Below are 22,140 nucleotides of genomic sequence, written 5' to 3'. Positions count from 1 at the left end.
AAAATAACTTAAAAAAATGCTAAATAAGGCCCGTTCTTCTAGGCAGAAGAAAAGAAAGAGGACCCATTCATTAGAAATAATCCACCTGAAACAAAACACCTTACACTAATCCCCTAAAAACCTTATCTACTCTTTGACACTGTTGTAACAAACACTTCCAAAGTACTGTGCCAACATTGCTCATGTGTTCAGTGGATTTTAATTAGAGCTCTGAAAGCTTGGGAAAACTGGCCGAGCGAGCAAGCTTGCTCTTTTCAAATGGCAGCACAACTGTCCTTTTACCCACCTCCCAATCATAGCATATGTTTAATTAAAGCCAGTGCAAATAATGGAGACAGAAGAGAAGAATCTCCTTCCCACAAATTAGTGAGGAAAACATGATTAAGAAGGTGCACAGCAAGCTGAAGAAAGCAACCCATGTTGTTCTTTAGTTGTAGTCTGAACTTGGTATCTATGGATAGGTCTTGGGGAACCATTCTTTGTGAATGGTATGAATGGCTTCATGTACGAGCCTCTTTAAATGCTTTAGAGACAGCAGAGATATTTAAGGATGATTAGCAAAAGGAAAACTACAGCAGATAAAGGCACAGAGACATAGAGTTCTGACTTGTTCTGCTGTTGGAATAGTAATCGCCTCAAATATTTGTCAGATAATACTTATTTTTCTAATTCACCATGAGAGAATGCCTATCCATCTGCCACCTTTACTAAAGCAAACCAATTCCACAGTCCACTTTACCAAGTGGGTTAGTGGACAGCTCCTGCTCGTACTACGTTATCAGTCTCCCAGCCTAGCAAACAGTCCCACTTTGCTCTCCTCTTGGATCCACCTGAGGTGTGAGAACAAACCCCACAACAATTAGGGGAGGAGAGAAAGGGTCCAGCCATAAGAAAATGCTGCAAGAGCCAAGGGAGCAAAACCTTGGGCCAGTTGTGTTGTGATCACTCCAGCCACGAAATTCAAGCTCACCAGGGAGAGACGTAAGATGAAGAAGATTAACAGGAGCACAGTACAGAAAACACACCAGTGAGTAAAAAGAATATGAGAGAAGAATGAAGATTAAAACCAAAGGAATAAAGGGGGGGGGGGGGGGGGGGAGGGTAAGAAGGAAAAATGAAACACAAAAGTAAGAAGAGCAGGATGACAGTCACAAGAGTAACCATAAATCAGTCACATCCTATAGGTTACTTTGATGCCTAGTTATTGAAGCAAGTTTGAAGATAAAAATATCAGTAAAAAAATAGGACTTCTACATGCAGTATTTCATCAAGACTTGAACCTGCACAAGAAAGTTAATAACGCTGAGCCTAAAATTGTTGTTAAAAGTTAACAATGCTGAGCCTAAAACTGTTGTATTGCTTTTGAAAGTAAAAATATGGAAAAGCTGATGTTTCAGGGATATCAACCACATTCATTTTTGATACAATGATTCACATAATTACAAAAATAAGCATTATAGAGAAAAGAATAAATATCAAAATAAATGTGAAGAGACCTAGGAAGTATGTGAAATAGTTCTAGAGGATCTTTAGTTAGTATTACCAGATGGTTCCTCTTACTAAAGCAGACTACAAACAATATACACCTTAGAGCTGGGGTCAGGAGGGGTACCACCGAGCGTTTCTGAATACTCACAAAGTTCAACAAATGCTGAACACCAATGCCAAACATTAAATAACTTTGTGATGAACTACTGTGCAAATTAAGAAAAAATTCAAGAGCAATCATAATTTCTTTTCATACCTTCCGAAAGTAAGGATGAGGTCTCTTGTTGAGGCACAGAATGAAATAATAAGTATAGAGGCTCGGGAGTTCTTGCAATGTTATTTTTAAACTGATTGCAATGTACATCTGGACTTCTCTATTTGGGTAGTTGTGGTTCTTTGATCTTTCAGCTATATTTAGCAGATTGAAAAGAGAGCAAAATAGAATTTGAGATATGATGTTGATGCACAACAGCAATTATTAAAAAGCACAGTTCTTCTGGAAAAAAAAAAAAAAATAGCCTGGAGTCCTCTCCTGACCTTAGGGAGTAGAATATTGTAATGCAGGTTTTCTGCAGAATCTCAAGATTTCTCTCTTCTACAGGCTCCACTGTAATTATTTAAAAAAACAAAAAAAAAAAAAACCAAACCAAACAAAGGGGAGTGATTTAAATCTTGAGAGGAAAGCTGCCACCTGCAGTTTGCATGCCTACAAGAGAATAAGTAACAACCTGCATAGGAAGCAAATGTTTCTTCATCAAGTTGTTGGTTATATTAGCAGACAAAAAATTCTTTTAAAGTGCCTGGAGAGTTCAAAGCCATGTTTTCAAGAGCTGTATTTGGTGACATGCAGAAGCTTTACATTTTATCACCAGATAAGCAGAAATAAAAAACTATTTGCTAACCAATTACTGAAAATTAGTTGCAATTTTTGCAATTGTTTTGGGGGTTTCTCATGGAAGCAGGACAGCTGCAGGGAGGTGGTAGGTATCACACACACCTATGGAGGCAGCTATCAAAGAAGATTCAGAAAACCTGTTCATATCCCTAAGAGAGATTACTCTTAACTTAGTGGCAACTACACTTTCACCCACAGTGTTGAACTCATAATCATCTACAAATGTAGTTCTGTGTGTCCAAAACGTATTACTTATTTCTTTTCTCAGCTTGTGAGAAGATAGCAAACTTGTGCCCCATATAAGACATTTGAAGTCCATCTAAAAAAAAAAAACCCAACCCTTATAGATACTACTTTGCTCTCTGCCTTACTCTTTCAGCTTTCAATACTTATAAAACCATATAAAAAGATTTTTTTTTCCCTAATACCGTGTCCAAGTTATTTCTACATCTTACGCCATCTAGTGGTTAGGACAAGAAAAAAACCACGAAGCTGTGAGATGGTTCAAGAACTGGTTGCTTCTACCTAAGGCATTGTGCTGCCCCTAGAAAACCCACTTTAAGAAACCGTTGCTGAATTGTGATTTGCACATGAATGTGGCTATGATTGGTAGGGGAAGCTACTAACTGGGGAAAAAAGTGCAGAAGTGGTAATCAGTAAAGACACTGCCTCCATTTAACTTCGCTTAGTACAAAAGTTGTGATATTCAAAATACGCAAAATTCAGATTCTGTTTTCGTACATTGCACAATCGAGAGTAGTTTGCCTCTCACAGGTTAACCCCTTTAGTCAGGTCCGTATGGATCAGGACCCTGAATTTGGGTGTGACGGAAGAGTTTCCAAAAGTTTGAGTAGTTTCAAGTTTGAATCTTGAGTTGTCCCTGGCTTTATGATGGAATGACTGCTGACTATTTTTTCAGATACTTATTGGTTTAAAACTGTGTTTCAAACACAAATAAGAAGTTGTGTTTTAAAAATTCCTGTGAGAACTTGCAATGGCAGAGAAAAGACATTTTATAAGAATCATAAGATACCCAGTCTGACAATGCTCAGTAGACTCTTTTGGTTCTCCGATTTGGGAAAGGCACTGTTCCTTACAGCTCTCACTCTGAATGGCTCAGTTTTGGGATGCAGTTAAATAATGTTCTCTTCTATCCCTACTCATTCAGAAATAATTACCAATGTAATAATTACCAGTGTTAAGAGATTGGGTTGTTTATCATAGAGACTTTTTAAACCCACCTCATTATCCTCTGGTGTTGCTCTACAGCTCCCAAGTCCTGAATTGCATTAGTACTCAATGATCATAAATCCTAGTGTCTGTCACAAGCAGCTCTGCTGAAGAAGAGGAGATGCAAAAAGATTAAGAAAAGCAAAAGGGAACTATAGTTCAAAAGCTTAATGTTGTTGAAAATGATCACCAAATTATTACCTGATTTATATCTGGTGGCACCAACCACAAGCCTAGCAGGAAAGTGGAATATCATTAAACCAGTCATTTCCAATACCACTAATGAGCAATGTTAATGACAATTTCAAACACACAAAGTGCCCACTGGATATTAATCCTAGCTAATTCCCAACCACAAGTCATTTGCATGGGTTAAACCTGAGCTACAGAGGCTGTATATATCTTGGTTTTGCTATGCTGACTCCTTATTTTTCACAAGTGTGAATTTGGCTACTTACAAAAGTACATCACTTATGTGATGGGGTTTGGGATATTTTTTTAAACTTTAAAAGTACCTGCTAATCATTCTACAATTTTTTGTACATGTTGCTCCCACCAAGGGCTTTTGTCCTCATACGGTCACCAGCTTCCAGCCTCTATAACCCCAGACTCAGCACCCAGACCAAACAAAGCCCCAGAGCTGCAAGTGCTGTCATCCAGAAGAAATGGCATAAGGAAGGGGGATCGCTCCAGAATATGTTGTCCTCCTAAACCACATGATGCATTCAGAGAATTAAATTTTCAACAAGTCATTTACTGATAGCCACTCTGTGAGTGCTACTCCACCAGCTTAAGTTTCTCGTGGTTCCACAGGCATTTATAGGACAGGGCTTTGTTATGGAAAGATGATGTGTGGAAGCATTTCTGTTTGTCTTTCCCTGCCAACGTTTTTTCTCACCAAACAAGGTCAGAGTTAACAAAACACAAAAAAATAATCAGTTTAATAACTGTCCCCTTTAGTTTTCATAACAATTATGAAATAGCAACCACCCTCATCAAGGCGGGGTAGGTGATTAACTGAAGTGCATTCACTATTGATGGCCAGCAAGTGTAAATGAAACTGCGGCAGCTCAGTGCTGCAGGATTTTAGAGCACGTTTGTTGCTGACCAGGTTTTTTGAGATCGTTATCGTTTCTCTGAAGTGAATACTCTTTGGTGGAACATTTCTTGCAATGGAATATATTTACCATGCAAGTATAACAAGGAGGTATAAGTTCCACCAGGAGGTAACACCATTATCATTTTCCTTTCCGGAGATATCAAGTTTTCCTTTTCACTTCTTTTTTTTTTTTCTCTTTTCTTGTGGAGGGCAAGAGGAGTTGTAAATAGTCACTATAAGAACAGAGATCCCAGCTAATTGCAAGCTTTAGATCACTGCAATTTTAGCTCAAACTATGTACTCACTCAGATATAGCTAAAATACTTCTCATATTTTCTCAGCTTTATTCTAGCACAAATCAGGTATTTTCATCTGGGCCCTTCTTTCAGCTGTAACTGTTTATTTAATATCTGTAATATAATAAATACATATGTATGCATTCACACTTTTTTTTTTTTTAAATCTCCCCTATCCTTCAGGCTTTCTGTCTCAAAGTGGGTTAACTAGTACTTTGTGAAACTTGGTACTAAGTCTCAGAGTTCTAGTAATATGAACCAAGGCAATGACCTTTTGTGCTGAGAACTAAATTCTCTTTCCATTTCTGAGACCCCAGGCAAAAGCAATGCAGAGCCAGTGGTACAGGCTCTATGACTGGAAGCCATTTACCTAGGTCTCAGGGAGGGGTTTTTGCCTTATTAAACATATTGAAGATCAGCTTCTCACTCTGACCTCTATTATTTTCTTTTACTCCTTCCATGTGTCTTTCCAACTTTGTTCAGCAGCTGTAGCTTAACACAGGAGCTGGGGTCTGGTATAGAAAATCTTTGATGTTATATTCAAGATATTCGGGCAGTATAAGTAGCTTCTTTTGCAGAAGCTTGCTCCAGACATCAGTGTCAATGGTTTTTTTTGTTGTTGGTTTTTTTTTTTCCACCCTTTTATTGGTTTGGTAACCTCCATAACCTGAGGAATCAGACAAGTCAGCAGGAGTTAAGAGAAATTTATGGAAACTTCCAAGCAGAGTGGGATTGACATGTTGTAAAAGGAGACGTTAGGGGAGGGACAAAAAAGAAAACATAAGACAACTTCATTTGGAATACAGGATGTAATTAAAGGCAAGCAGATTAAATCACCTCACACCACCAGCTGAGTGTAAGATTTTGCTAAGTATCAGTAACTGAAGTTACATAGCACTGAGAGCTATGGAATAATCTTGTGAGGTTCATGCAATGAAACACATCAGGTATGGTTTGGCAGAGTGCTACAAAGAGTAATTCTCTTGAATCATCCTGAAGTGGGACAGAAATTTGCACTGCTGATTTCCATGATCCCCGAGTGCAATGGAGGTAGAATTCTGCTCTGTGGAGAGGGGTAATTGAAAACATGGTCTTTATTTTTTTCATATTAAAGGTGCTTCATGTAGCACAAACTGGCACAGCACCATTCCAGTCACTGAGATTTGAATCAACCAAAGGTTTCATTGACTTCACTGTTCTCGCCCCGTCTCATCCTGTGACTGAACTGATGACCCATTTGTGACAAATATTAGTCACGTTACTTAAGATGTCATTACAATGTGCTCAGATGACAATATAAGGAACAGAAGAGTGGAGAATAATAGAATGACTCTGCCCTGGAAAGAGACTGTGGGGTAGTCTACAAGTTACAGGACACTACTATCTGGAAGAAGTACACTAGGAAGACGTGCACAGATTTGGTGTCACCGAGTTCCTTGATCCCTTTCCTATTATCTCCAATGGTCCTTCTTTATGGCTGAAAACTATGCCAAGTGACAATTACTCCCTGAATTGCTGCCTTCTGAAGTGAAAACTGAACAGGCTTTATGCCATCTATAAAACACCCTATGCAGTCCACTTTGTGAAATGTCCCTTGCTTACACAAGGTCAGGTGCAAAAGGTGCTATTTGATCACACTGGTCCTGCTGTGCAAGATATTCACCAATGAATGGAGAGGAGACAGGATTGCAGTTCTACCAATTATTAGGCATTAATAGAGAGTCCACTTGATTAGAAGTGAGACTCCTTCATTATACATAACCATTACAGTTTATAGAGGGTTTTTTTAGTTCCATCCTTCAACTTGATTTCTCTGACGATATAATAAAAATGAGTACTCTGACTGCTCCATGACAGTTACCTTCTTCCCCAATCATCTCCCTGGCCTGACCTTGACCTATAGATAGACTTTAGCATTTAGTGATAATGTGGTTTGTGGTAGCAGTAACCGCAAAACAGGATCTTCCCAGTGGCTTCAAGCCAGAGTGTTACTCAGTAGCTAATGGTTGGAATGGAATGATAACAGATATGGGTGAAAAAATCTGAGATTTTGCATTTCTGTTAGTTTGAAATAAGAAAAAAAGTCTACATTAGAAGTATCTTTGATCTTGCATCATTTCTTTGATTCTGTAAAGCATTCCTTTGAGAAATTACAGTAAAGAGCATTCAAATGTTTTGTCCATGGATCTAACATCCATTAATGTCTCAGTTGTGTAAATATGGAAAACATTCTGCCTAGAAAAAACTCAATCATAAGTTCTTATTTTTCTTTTTCCCAATGCCATTTTATGACAAGAAACCCTTTAGGCAAAGTGACGAGTCATATTTTGCCTTAGGACCAATAATCTACTGCGGTAAATTGAGTCATAAAAGCAAAAATCAAGGACAAACTTTGACCTGTCTGTACAACAGCCTATCTTCTAGCATGCCAATAAACAAAATATGTACTCAGTTATCATCAAAATATACCCTTCACTCCACATAATACCTTGCATAATTTCCCAGATAGGAAATATCATAAGGTTCTGCTACATGTGATCGTTTTAACCATGCAAGCATTGGTTGTTGATATGGTGGTGCAACCTGACACTTTTGGTAAGCTTTAGTGCAGGAATGTACTAATCTTATTTCCACAGTGAAATTTATGATCTGTTCATCACTCTCTAATAAATATATTCTCATGACTACATAGCTAGCACACAGATAATTCCAGTCCTAGGCCTCAGTCAACCAAATGAAGTCCATCGCTGTTTTGATACCCTGCAATCGCTGGTGAAAAAATATTAAGCTAATGCTTATCATGATTGTCTCCATTCTCGTGGCCCTGCAAATTCTACTGTTCTTCAACTGCTGTTGCCCTTTTTAAGAAAAAACAAAATGCTCAATCCAGCATGTGATGGCATCTTCCTTTCACAGAAGATCTGCCCAGTCTGAAGCTTCCCACTTTATGACTGGTATACTAGCTCAAAACAAGATTAATTCCCCTTAGTGATATATAACTACACTAATTTTTAACTGTAAAATATTTTGAATTTATTTTCCAAGTATTGACATAATGATAAAAAGTTAAATTACCTCCCAGACACGAAAAAAGACTTTGATTAAATATTTTTGAAGGATTTTCATATGCTATAAAAGTTGTTCTTAGGCATTTTCTTTACCCATTATGCAAATATGTCAACTCATTAATAATTCAAAATAGGCAATACATTAATAATTAGGATCCCACATTACAAATCTGACCTTTAATTGAATTCTATAGAAAGAGACTGTGAAAAATGAGCCTCTTGATTTATGCTAAGAATAAAGGTTAAAAAGCGTTTTCCTAGTAGATCTAATTTTTATCATTATTGCCTAAGCAGAAACATTGAGATAAGAAACTTTTTCCCCTTTCAAACTGGGTTTTTGGAAAGGCTACTTCTAGGAAAAAATATTAAAAGATGTTCATTTATGCATAGTTTAGTACAATGTCTCACTGAACAAGCGATACAGCAATCATAGGTACTTCAGAGGTTTGAAAAAAGTCAACCCAATTCCTTCATTTCTCTTTGCCAAATGACCCATGGGCTTCATGATCATATAATTCTTCACACTTAACTAATTCTTCTTCATAATTCTTCTTGTTAACTTCGTCATAATGTTTAAAGGTAAAAACATTTAACTGATTATATAAAAGAATGATTACTTCCAGTTGTGGAAAAACTGACAATTAAACTGCTGCAGACTGTTGCAATGCTGCAAGGACACCGCTGCTGCTGTGATTATTTGGCCTTCTGTTCTTAGTCCTTCCTAGAAAAGTTGTGTCTGCAATGCAATTACAACTTTGCAGACAAATATATTTCTTGTAAATCTTGACCAAAAACATAATAGAGATCAATTAGAATACGTTTAAGCAAATGGAAGAAGAATGAGGAAAATGCTTAGGAACACAACAGAGAACGAGTAAAGGGGATTTTCCCCAAAACGGACTAGAGGAACATTTTATCTATTTAAAAGAGTAGTAATAAGCTTGAAAAAAATCTGTTATACATCCTTGTTGCAGATACAGTACATCAAGCCTAAATGCATACAGAGGGCTGTTGCCTGGAAGCCGTCATACCACAACAAAAGTTTAGACTTTTTATTTCATTTCATAAAGCTCTGAAGTCTAAGAAACACTTGAATGTCCCAGCAGAAACGGTTGGACATTGGCTGGTAAATCAAGAGTACTATTTGGTGCTGTAGTGCACAGCAGAATCAATTATTGCTATACAACATACCACGTTGGTACAATGCCCTTTAAAAAGTGCTAACTTTGAGAAATTATAAATATATCAAATAAATAGACACCATCCATTTGAACAATTAAAACAGCTTTGTCACAGACATATGCTTTGAATATAATTAAAAGATCACAGACCCTCTATTTCTAAAAGGGATAAGAATAACCAAATGCCCCATTAACTCCCACGGAGGGTACACACATCTAGAAATGGAAACCTCACAATCAGCTTTTGGCTAACTGTACACCCTTGTCAATACTCATTCTTGTAATATTAATTTTTCCAAGTCATCAATCTGGATACACAACAAACTACCCCAGCCATGACCACGCTGAACAGCAGCTTCACAGACTTCTTGTCAGTCCCCCATATAAAGCATGAAGGAGTTGCACACGTCTGCATTTTCATAGTACAAATTCAAAACCAACCTGAGTAACACAGTCATCAGTTTAAACCAGAAGTACTTGCATGCCACAATAACACTAATACCACTATAATTTATCAGCTCCCAGGAAACACATAAAAAGTAAGCAGCTTTGTGTCCAAAAGGGCTGGCACTTCTGAGCTCACCTGCAGCAAAACACGGCTGCGAGGGCTAATGCCCTGCTTGCCTGAAGGGCTGCCAAGTTCATTCTTGCAGTAAAATATACATTATGCAGACTTAAACTGTCCATCGCCTGAAAGGCACTATAGCCAAGAGAGTTTCAATTATGGTGAAACTGAACTACAACTAATGTTATGAAAGGGACCAGCAGCTCCCTCATTAATGGGCACAGCATGAAACTTCCTAGAGAGGATTTAACAACATCACGCTCCCAACTGTACCAGGAGAGCTGGAGAGCGAGTTGGATGTGCAACGGCCAAGCTGCTCAGAGGTCTTACACACCGCACGTTAGCCTGGTTTGGGTACGTCGGTCTTTGTATGGTTGTGGAACGAGGAGGACTCTTTGCTTCTTAAAGACAAGCGCACTCATGCCACCTTCTTAACCAACACATTTGTTGTGCGTTTTTAATTTCCGTAAGTGGAACAAATGGCAATCCAGAAGAATTACAGTGTTTTCCCCCTTCACCTTCTTCATTTTATTGGCTAACTACCTGCTTGGCTGTAGGATAAAGTTGATAGGTGGGGCTTGTCCATAACTCAGCCCAAAGCGCTCCCCCTTTCCAGTGAAACACCAGCTGAGACACCTGAGGGCCAGCAGTCACATCATGTTCTTCCCTCCTGCCACCAAGTTCTGCCACAACCAACTCATGTAATTAGCAAAGAGCACTTCAGTACAAATTAAAAAGTTTTCTTAGTACTATCTCTTATTCTTCACCAACATTTAAAAAATTGTTTTTTATATATATGTTCAAATAAATTGCCAAAAGACTCTGTTCCGCCTAGAAACTGAACTGTGTGTGTCCTCAAGTACGTTGCCACTTACTAGCAAACTGCTAAAGCTTTATTTCTACTTCCATGGGCATATACAGCCACATGCAAGTAATATTTCAGAGGGTGAACTGAAATTGTAGCATGACTTGGAACATACCTCCGTGTTCCAAGACATCAGACCAAGATTTTTTCTACAGTAACAAAACTTATTCTTACTTTTTCACATCTCTGCCACCATTTAAGTTACAGCAAAACTACAATGAATACTGCTCCCCACAAATGCAACAAGTTTTTCATGGTGTCAGGGGAAAGACAGCATTAGAGTAATAGATTTATTTCATGGATTGGAAGAGTGTTTTCAATATATTTTGATTTTGCTCCAGTGATTCCCCCTTTCTTTTTGATTGTACCTGTGCTAGATATAAGTGGCAGACACCACCATTTAAAAGGAAAAGGCAGGGGAGGGCGGGCTGTAATTGTCATTATTCTGCTCTGTTACCATCTGTTCCACCTATGGAAGAAAAAAAACTTTCATTTCATTATCAAAAAGGTTGCAGAAGTGCAATTGATTTTGTTAAGAAGCAAAGACTCATTATCGTTCCAAAGACTGGAATTGTGCTCATTCCCTTGGACTCCCTAGATAACAAAGAAATAAAATTTAACCCAGCAATTCCTCCACCAGCAAAATTACTTGTAACTAAAGGAGATCATCCTTTAGAAAGACTTCAAACTGAGTTAAAGTCCTTACCCAATGAAGAATTTTCTATGGCTCCTGGAAACTTTCCCCATTACTTAATTACTGCCACTGTTTAAAATAACCATTTTATTACCAGATTGAGAAATATCTGCACATGCATTTCTTCATAGAGCTAGATATAATTACCTTATTAAGTATTTGTTGATATTTTTAAAATGAGAAATGGGAAATTAAGTATATCATCAAAATTACATAAGCAACATGGAAAAATGGAGTGATAAAACCCCCCTCAAACTAAGCACATCGGTTCTCTATACTGGAAAACAAAACATGATTTTAGTAGGATTAGCTATCCAGCTATTCACACATTACTGCCTCTATTACGGAAAAGTGATTTTTCTTTTTTTTTTTTTTTCCAAATGTTTGCACTTAAAAGGGCAAGAAATATTTAAATTTATTGTATTAAACTGTAAAATTGTTCCCCAAAATATTTGGGCAAGTAAGACAGTAAGTCTTTGTCCCACAAAACAGAAGACACTTAAAATTGTTTGTGCCTGTGAGTAGAGTACTTCACTGTTGTTCTTAAGTGATGCCAATGGTATTAGTCTTTTGAGCAGAACAATTCGTGCTACACACCTTAACATTCCCAGCCTTTCTCCACTATTTAAAAACTATGTAGTTGAAATTTTAGGACCACGAGCAAGCACAGGACTGTGTCTGTGATGTGTGGAGAAGGGAAGGAGGGAAGCAGGGAGGGAAGGAGAGGTGGATGGACAGAAGGCAGATAAAAAATTCTCCAGTTATTAGTATAACTCTCGTGGCGAGGAGCTGAATGGGGTGGAGGAGACCCTGCGCTTGGATGGCAAGCGCACGCGAGCGGGCACCTCCTGAGCCGAGACGGTGAGGTGTTCCCAGCCGGTGCTGCAGCCTCGGGCGCGCGGCGCTTGAGCATTTTTCCCGTCGTAATGCTTCGAGTCTCACCAGCCGGCGTGGGAATGGTAACCATGGCCAGCCTGGGAGCTTCTAGGTCTGTTTGTTAGATGGGTGATGTTACAGCATACGCGCTGAAAGAGGGGATGGGTGACCAAATCAAGGGGCGGAAAGGGTCAACGGTAATGAAGTGAAATGAGAAACATGATCAGAAATAAAAGCAGTATTTGAAATCTTAAAAAAGTTACACTCAGTGCAGTGTTTCATTTAACAGCTTTTACAGTCAGAATACTCTTCTTCTTTACCAAGAATATTTATCTTGACTTTGTAAATATGCTGTCATATCCCAACAGGATAAAACTAGTGAAATAAGTCATACAACAACCCTAGCAATTTTTGTGATGTGTTTTTCAGTGCCACTATGTTGCTTATTTTCAGTAAATTGGCTGTTCAGAGCGATTGCATTGCAGACCTGACATTTTGTAAAACTGCTTCATGATTCTGTTAAATAGGAACAAGTAGAAGCCCAGAAAATTAACTGGCCAATTTAGAATTGGTGGCTGAAATGACAAAAACAGAGCAAAAATTATAAATGAAAACTAACTAAAGCAATTTTCAGTACTTCACCAACACAGAGAGACAGAGAGGAAACTTCTGTTACTGTGACTCAAATAATAGCTTTATTTTAAGCCAGCAAGTGTGACTGTCCACAAAACCAGATATTAATGGAATTTCTTCTAGACATAGAGCAGTCTGCTTTGAGAACCAAACCCAGAAAACTAGCATTGATGGAGCTGAAAAGGGTCTTTCAGAAAACAGTTTAAAATGCTCCTGTCTTTCTGCATCCATGACCCTGCAGTTCCAGGCAGGGGAAAACGCAGCTGTGACAGTCCCTAGCTGCAGCCATGACATGACCAGGGTCAGATCCAGAGCCACTATCCCTTGTGCCAAAAGATCCCAGCAGATGCCTCCAACTTCTCTAATACCTCTAGAAAAAGAGCCAGTTGTCACTGAAGGAGCAATGTGACTCATTGTCAATGATTTTTTCCTACACCTTCCGAGATACATCATCAATACTAAAATAATAGAGTACGAGAAGGCGAGAGACGTATTTCATCTCCAACATAATGTTATGGGCAGAAAATGGAATTTTTATGGTTTTTCAACTATTTCAAATATTCTTCCACAAAAATAGTTTGAGCCTACAGTTAGTGAAAAGCAAAACCAAACCCCTTGATTCTTCACAAAAATCCCAAAATAGGATAGTCTTCTCATCACTTTGTGTAAGGTTTTTTCCCCATCGGGTTTTACATTAATTTTGGAACATCTGAAATGTAGTTGAAAGCCTCTGTTACCAGAATTTTGTTCTGGTAACAAACTTTGTTCTAAAACGTAAAGAGCAGGCAGAAGGAAACCTTCACTGGTTAGGGAGCATTAAGAGCATTACAAAAACATATAAAAACCTTGTAGGTATGGGAAAAAGCAGAGATACTAGGGACCACACTAGGACCATGGCTGCTGTGTGATTAATTACTCATAAAGGCTGAAAAGACAGGAACGGATGAAGACTACAACTGAGACAGAGAAAGCTAAAATACTCAAACCTGGTAGGGAACCTGATAACCTGATAACACAATTCTGCATGAAGTTACACTCATGCCTCACTGCGCTCAGTGCTCAATTCCAGCACTGCTGGGGTTTTTTATTGTTGTAGATTTTATTCCCCACTCTAATTATAATGAATAAGGTAATGATTAATGCTGCAAAGCAAAGACTGATGTTCAGTGCTGACACAACATCAGCATGTGGATCCCTAAATCTGTCAGTGAGGGACATGGTAAGTTATAAGTGATTGAATAGACTGAAATAATAAGAATATACTAAAGCTAAAAAATGGGATTCAAAACCAAAACCTGTGATACCACACAGATTTATCACACTGTGCTTTTGAACAGCTAACTTGTAAAACCTTCTCATGGCTCACCTCTAGTCCATAGGACATTCATTAACATGGTTGGGGAGCATTCCATATATGCTGCAGGATTTGTACTACATTGCATGGATTTCCCAGGTATTGGTATGTAACAGTTCAGGAACTAGTACTATATTTGGGGTAAGACACATTTTGATAGAGTTTACTTAAGGCCAGACTTTGTATACCATATCTTAATAGCCCCCAAAGATGAATGTCCCGTTACCAAAATAACTAATTTCTTTTAGTAAAGCCTTTGTAATTCTTCAAATTAATTTTATCTCTTATCCCCAAATTTACATAGACTTCTTCCCATTCTTTCTCATTCCTTCCAGGGACGTTTTCCTGGATGCTAACAAGCATCTCTATTCCCTCCTATTCTTGGGTCACTAGAGTCATCCTTGAATAAAAGCTACTTTCATGTTGTGCAATTCTGTAACAGTTTTATAATTTCTCAACACTGGTGGCTACTTTTTCCTGAAATTCCTGAATCACAATTGATGTTTTTATCTTGTTTCATTCATTTATAGGCTCTAAGCTGTTCAATCTCTTCAGAATGTGTGTCAATCTAAAGTAAAGCTCAGTATTTTCTAAGTACTTGTTGCAGACAGCTATGAGCTATGAAGATGTATGTTAGGAAAATTAATGAAACTATACATAATGGTCTGAAAATCACATCCCAGCAAACCTCTGTAAAATCTTGCATTTTTATTGGAATCCCAACAAAATTCAGCAGCTCACTGAAATCTTACAAAGACCCACTACAGCTAGATAATTATATGGCTCTTTACTAACATAAAAAACCCTCTGTACCATGCCTATTGAAAACGATTTAAATCCTTCAACTCTAAGTGACACTACATCAGGCACAAGCTAGAAAAAATCATAGAGCTCACAATGTTGCACACCTTTTCATTCCTCCCCATGAGAGGGACTCAATAGAGGGCTCTCATTACACTACTTAAAGCAGAAGCTACCAACCTTCCCCTTCTCCAGCCACTGTTAATCTAAGTTGACCCACAAAAGCCTTTTCACAGATGACCATCCCTCCAGGCTGATAACATCCCAGTGAATCCTCAGAAAGCAGCAACAACTACAATATAAGCTCAGCTATGAACTCATGCCCCGGTATTTCAGACTGGGCTTTGCATATATGTCATTTGCTCAAAGAGCTCTCCCTGAGACGCATTGGAGAGAAAAAAGAAGTGACTCTTGAAGATCAGTAAGCACTTTGGAAATGTTTCTTCAGTTCAGAAACTTTGCTCACTTTGTCACCTATCCCATTTATTTTAAAGCCTTTAAGCATGCTATTAAGTGCAGTCTCTCACGTCACGTTAGCTCTCAGAGAAAAATATAACCACCTTGTTTGTCCAGTGCCCCAGAACAACATCCCAGCCCTCAGCACCAGCATTCCAGAAACAGCAAAAACCCTTTAAAATATTGCTCTCCCTTCAGGTCCATGGTACTCTTCAATTTCTCAACCTATACCTTTCCATAACCAGCACGTCCCGCAGTTATTACTTTGGTGCTCTTTAATGTTCTTTAATTAATTCTTTTCTTAATTCTATTACGGTATTCTTTAACGCCATCAGCATTTAAAAGCATTTTTGAGTAACGCAGCAGTTTGCAAGATGCGTGTGTCATTTCAATAGCATGTGATGAGGGAGTCAGGAACCGCTGTAGGTCCTGGGAAAAAAACCGTGGATATTCATCCATCCTCCCTTCCCCCCCACTGCCTACCACCACGCATGCCACCCTTCCCCATCCCACACGCTACCCCTTCCAGAGGTGCCTTGAGCCACCACCACAGGCACCAAGCAGACTGGCTTGGATCACACCAGAGAAACCGTCCCGGCCGCTGTGCCGACAGCGGGCCCTGCAGATCGCTCTCGTTTGCCGACTATGGATACCGATCCGCTTCTCATGGCAGGGATGGCTGTATTCTTATAGCACATCCTGGGAAATTGTCATAAACCAAAAGCCACGTTTACATAGCACCAAACACCAGCTAAGGCTGCCTGTATTTCCTCAGCAACAAAAACCAGACGGGACAGTGGCCACACAACACACAAGCAAGGAAATACCTTGAGAATTTATGCAGCTGTGCGCCATACAACCAGTGCATAGAGGTAACCAAAATACTACTTATGAAACAATCAGACTTAGATATTGAGGCAATCTGGGGTTTTATAAGTCACCAGCAAGGGGCTAGCCCTGCTTCTACAACAGTGGTGGTAGAAAATTCCTCTTCAGTTCTTAAAGGCCCAATATGTGCGCAATAAAGCATATTTCTCAACTGCAGAGCTCTGACCTACCTTGAGGCTGTTTTTCTGGAGCACATCGTTTGTGACTACGTGAGTTTGCACCGGTGATCTGTTAGAGCTGTACATGATTCCAGGTCTTTTTTAAGACAATATTATCAGTTTGTTAACTGAGGAGAAGAAATTTTGTGGGAGGAGGACATCTAGCGATGTGATATATATTTACATGCTTAGCTGTTTCCATGCACAGCTGAGCTAGGGAGTTACAGAGGATTTGAAGAGTTTTAAAAGTGCGCAGGTGTGCAGCTGACTTTGCTAGAAAATAGTAGACCTGGGGATTTGACAGGATAGCATCCAAAACAACAGCAGCAATTTAACCCCATAATTCCAAAAACAATCTTTTCAAAATTAAATGTTGCGAAGATTTAGTGATTATTGCCACACTTTTCATCTACGACAATGCCATCTCCAAATTTGGGCTTACACTGGCACTAACCACCACCTACACAATTCATGCAGAATGACCATTAAAATAATGATACGTTTAGTGGCAAAAGCTTCCCATTGAGCTACACAGATGCTCAGCATAGCAGCAAGTCTGAAATATAGCAACAGACCTCTTCTAAAATTCTGTTTTAAATAGGTTTTTTTTTAATTCTCCTGAAAGCAAGAATATTTCATCTCAAACTGATAAAAAACAGAGTAGTTATTCTGCATTGTAACTCAACTGAACTAAGGTTTTATCAGTGAAAAACTGGAAATTCAAAACTATAGACAGACAAATACACTAACAATCATAATAGTCATTGTTAGTACAAGCTCTTGAATATTACTGAATATTGCTTGGAGAAAAAAATTCCATATATCACCAACGTAAACCACATATCAGTATCAAAGTCATGTGAAAATTAACATCTGCATTTATACCATTTCCAGAGCAATATCAAAATATCCCTCTCATATTTTTCAGAATAAAACAAAGCTATTATGGTAAAATAATAAAATAATTAAGGAAACGTGTCAGTTAACCATTTACAAGAAAAAAGAATACATTATCGAAGATGTTGGTTAAATCAGGACCGATATATTTTTATAGCCATAGAGAAGGTCTACAAAGATATACATTTTCTTATATATATTTCTTTGTTGTTTTGTAATTTAGGGGCTAAAACTAGCTGCACCAGTAAATCTATAGGTGCATCTTGAACATGCTGGTTTTTCTATTGTACTAGCAGTATGAATAGCATGTCCCATAAAATCCACTTCCATGCCTGATACAGAAGGATTATCTTCGAGCGATATTGCCAAAAATGCACTTGCACTGTGGAGGAAACAAGAGTTGTTCATCAAGATTGCTCCCATCAATGAGATGTATAACAAAGAAAACACCCACAGCCGAGATAGCTTCTGATTTTAGCTTTTTTGTGTGTATGCATGGGAGAATACCTCCATAATTCATATTACTAGCATTACAGAAAGAAATTATGATGAAAAAAATGATCAGAAGAACACCATATTTAGGAAACAGCTCCTGGAAAAGCCACACCATAGCAGAAATACCACATCTGGGCAGCTGTGCTGCACTGCATGGTGCTACTAGCAAACATCTCTCTAGCCTGAGCATTGCCACCTCATACTCTGTTTTGCAGGGCAGACACATTCTCAAGGTCTTGCCCAAATTCAGTCAAGAAGCTCGTGACTGAGTAGGAAATAATGAGATAACCACTGAGTCTGGTGAGCCCCTTTATGGTAAGCCAGACTTCTCCTGCACACCTTCAGTTTGGGGGAAAAAAAAGCCTGCTAATAGCATGCAGTTCTTTGTGAGTGTGTTTGCACTAAGCTGGTAACTGTCCGGGTTGCAGTTATGTATGGGTGCTACAGGCAAATACCAGTGTAAGCAAAACTCAAAGTCACAGGGTACATCCGGAAGGATTAAAATGTTTGTTCAAATCATATTAAGTAATCATATCCCTGACTCTGGACTGAAACCCAACCATTTGTACTAGAACAAAACCCAAACTCAAAATGGACTTTTTTTAAGAATAGCTTACGTTGGCGAGTCCTATACAGTATGAACATTATAAACCTAGATATTCATGGATAATATTAGAAGTAATAAAAAGTCATATCAAGGCAAGAAATTACCTGCTATTTACTTTGATAGTTAGCTGATTATTGCTATAGCTACGGACTTACATGGAAGACAGTTCTCAGTATTCCAATGCCAACTTAACACTTCTGATAAGCAGGACATGTGGGTGCACTGCTTCAGTCTTCTTCATAAGAATCATAAGCTGGTGCAATATTCCTCAGGTGTTGTCCAAAACCTCTTAGAAAATCTATGTAGTAACCACAGTAAGAAACTACTGTGCTTTTTGTGCAAATAATTCTGTATTGCCTGATGTAGCTGTGAAAAGCTTTGTTATCCATTGAACAAGAAAAAAAAAAACCAAACATTATTCATTTCAATTCTTCACCTTGCTTCCTCTATTTCAATTATTCACACATTTTATACACCTTTCTTTGAGGGTCTGAAGGTGCTGACCCAGAACTGGGAACAGATTTATGGAAAGGCAAGTCCTAACGGGGCTGAGCTGGTTAGATTGCACAGGGTAGGACACAGCAGAGCAAAATACTGATGCTGTTATGACAGTATGGTAGTATTAATGAGTGAATTTGTAAATCAGTTTGTACTGCATACATTTACCATGATGAAAAAACAATTTAGGTTTTCAATGAGAAGATATGGAAATGTGAAAACTTTGGAGGTTTTGGGCAATACGATAAATAAATACAAAGCAGTTTGCTTTTCAGCATGTTATTTATCATATTTTTTACTGCTTTTAATTACTGTCTTCATATTCAGAATATCTTCTATTTCTGCTAATAGCAAAATTTTAACTGGAACAGAAATATTTGTTGTACTTTATTCCAAGTCATACACTGAAAGAATTAGGAAATATATCTTCAGTAGAAGTAAAGTCAAATAAAAAGGAAACCCTTCTTTCATCCCATTGCAGAGCCCAAAGCAAGTGTTTTTCTCAATTTATGCTACTGGAATTTATTAGCCTGGAGACTGTCTGAAGACATCCTTACAGAAATCAATTGAATTCTGTACTATTGCCTATTGTTGCATTTCCTCAATAATTATCACTGGTATACAAAGCATATGACCATTTTATATAGAGAGAAAATTACTCTAAATTTAGTCTAAAAGACTAAAATTCTTTCATTCTAGCTGATATAGTCCACTGAAGTTGGCAGCAGCAAGAATACTGAGCAACTTTTTAAGGAAAAGTAATGCTGGGTGCTTTTCAGTCTTATTACCATAAATTATTCTTAAACTCCTTTGATTATTGAAATAAAAATTCCATTTCCCTTACACATTGACAATTTCTTTCAGGGAGAGAGGAAGTTTCTTTGTCATGCAGAAAATTTTCAATCCAAAGTTTTCTAAACAAAATTGGCATTGACATTGCTGTGATTATTACAGTCGAGCTTCTGATTTTTAATATTTTCAACCTGACAGATTTATTTCTTCTCAAATAAAAAAAAAATCCTTCTTAGAATAAAAATATATAGCTTCCTTATATTTCCTGATTCTGAAAATTACCAGGTGCCAAGCTGTGAACATAAGGAAATTGAAGACCCTTGAGGGTGACCTTAAGAACCACAAAGGTGGGGAATTGTGATATAGTGGTTTAGGCAATTTCATTGCAGCTGCTTGGCGCTAGAAAAATGAGAAATGGGTTTTCTATTACTAAATATAATGAATTCCCTTTCTGTCCTGTCACAAATTGTCAAACTTCATTAATGAGAAGAAAGATGTGGTGCATACATATATAAAGGGTAATATGAATATACATATTTAAAATAGAGAAATGCTGCATATTGCTACAGGAGGATTCTTTCTCTGTATCAGATATTGCATAATTCTTTCTAAATAAGATATTTCAAAATTAGCCAACATCGCAACGTAACGCAACTTCTATATCTTCAAAGCAATTTGCTATTATTTGCAAAAAAACGGCTACATGCTTTTCAGGTGCACAGAAGCAGCTCGGTGGCTGTTTTTCAGAATATTATTTAAACCACATTTAACTTTAAAGCTCTGGATATCCAATGGAACAAGGCAACTGCTTTTAGTTAGAATTAGGTTTAAATATCTTGCTGAATCAGGGTATAAAATGCATCTTCATTTAATAATAAACCGACTTGCACTTTTAATTGTCTTTGCAATTACATTAAATTCAGCATCGCTCAGTTTGATTTTGAGGAGAGCAATGGCTGTCTTTCATTTTTTTTGCAATATATGAATAAATGTACTGTCAATAAGAAATGTTCAGATTTCACTTGATAACCGCTGTAAAATACTCATAAATATAATTTAATTTAGAGTTACGACAATAACAAAACTGAAGGAATCCACCTCATGCAAATTTCAATTTATCCCCAGCCTTAAGCCTAGACTTTTGCTAGTTAGACTATTCTGGGGATGAAGGAGATGACTGGAATCATCCAGGACCCTACATCCGCATATTCCATAGAGCTCTATTAACCGGGCAAATACCCTGAAGGACAATATGAGCTTACATGTATCTTATAGGCAGGATGAGTTCCCCTGCAACCCACAACCCTTTCTGGCACAAGACCCAAATTACATTTCTCAACACTATCAAGAAGAAATTATATCTAAACTTTCCAGAATGTAGAAGTAGTATTTAGACATTTAGTAATAGCAAGACTTGTGCAACTACAGAAATGAAGCATGTCATACACTTTTATGGTCCTTGTTGGCAAGTAAAACATGACGGATATCTTCTGTACAGAACTGTACAAAAAAAAGGGGGACGCTGGAAGTCATTAAGCAACTTGAACACATCTAATGTCATAGTAGAAAAAGTGATTTGTAGTAATTGAAAATATCCTACTGATAGGAAACCTGAAACTGCAAGCTCTGAACCAGGGGCAGCAGAGAAGTCTGACCATCTGGAAGAGTTTTTCTTTATTCTTCACTGGGGTAGACCAACATAGCTCATTTGCAGTATGTGCTCAGAAACGCTGCAGCCCCAGGTCTTGTATCACTGTATTCTGGTCACGTCCTCTCCTCCAATAGACCCCACTCACGAAGTACCAGCTCTTGAGGTTCGCTGAAAGTATCTGCAAGTGAGGACTTTTCTCTTTCTGAGCTGTTCTGCAATCACAAACTCCACAGGAGGTTGTGTCCCTGTATCTAACCTCTTTACTCACTACCCAAATCCTCCACAACATTAATTAGATTGATGCTGTATTAGAAAGGATTTTTTTTCTTGTCTTCTCTGCAGTTGCCTCAGAAGTGTCAAAGCTATATCAAACCTGATCACTGGATGTGCTCCATGGCCTCCCTCAGGGCTCCTGAGGTCCATCTGTCCTCAGCCTACACATCCAACCTTCCTTCCAGTGGAAACCAGCGCAGAACAGACACGGCAGGGGGTTGTTCAAATGCACCCAGCTGTTAGTTGTGTGCAAAGTCAGCACAGCAGCCTTCCGATTTAAACATAGCCAAAGGGGTTTTGCAAATTACTTATCCCTCAGAAATTTTGCTCTAGTACTTTTCCCTCTGTTACATGCGTAGAGAATTGCTCTGTCCCATATA

The sequence above is a fragment of the Aquila chrysaetos genome, chromosome 18, assembly GCF_900496995.4.
Source record: "Aquila chrysaetos chrysaetos chromosome 18, bAquChr1.4, whole genome shotgun sequence".
NCBI classification, from domain to species: Eukaryota; Metazoa; Chordata; class Aves; order Accipitriformes; family Accipitridae; genus Aquila; species Aquila chrysaetos.
Note: the sequence above shows the minus strand (reverse complement) of the source record.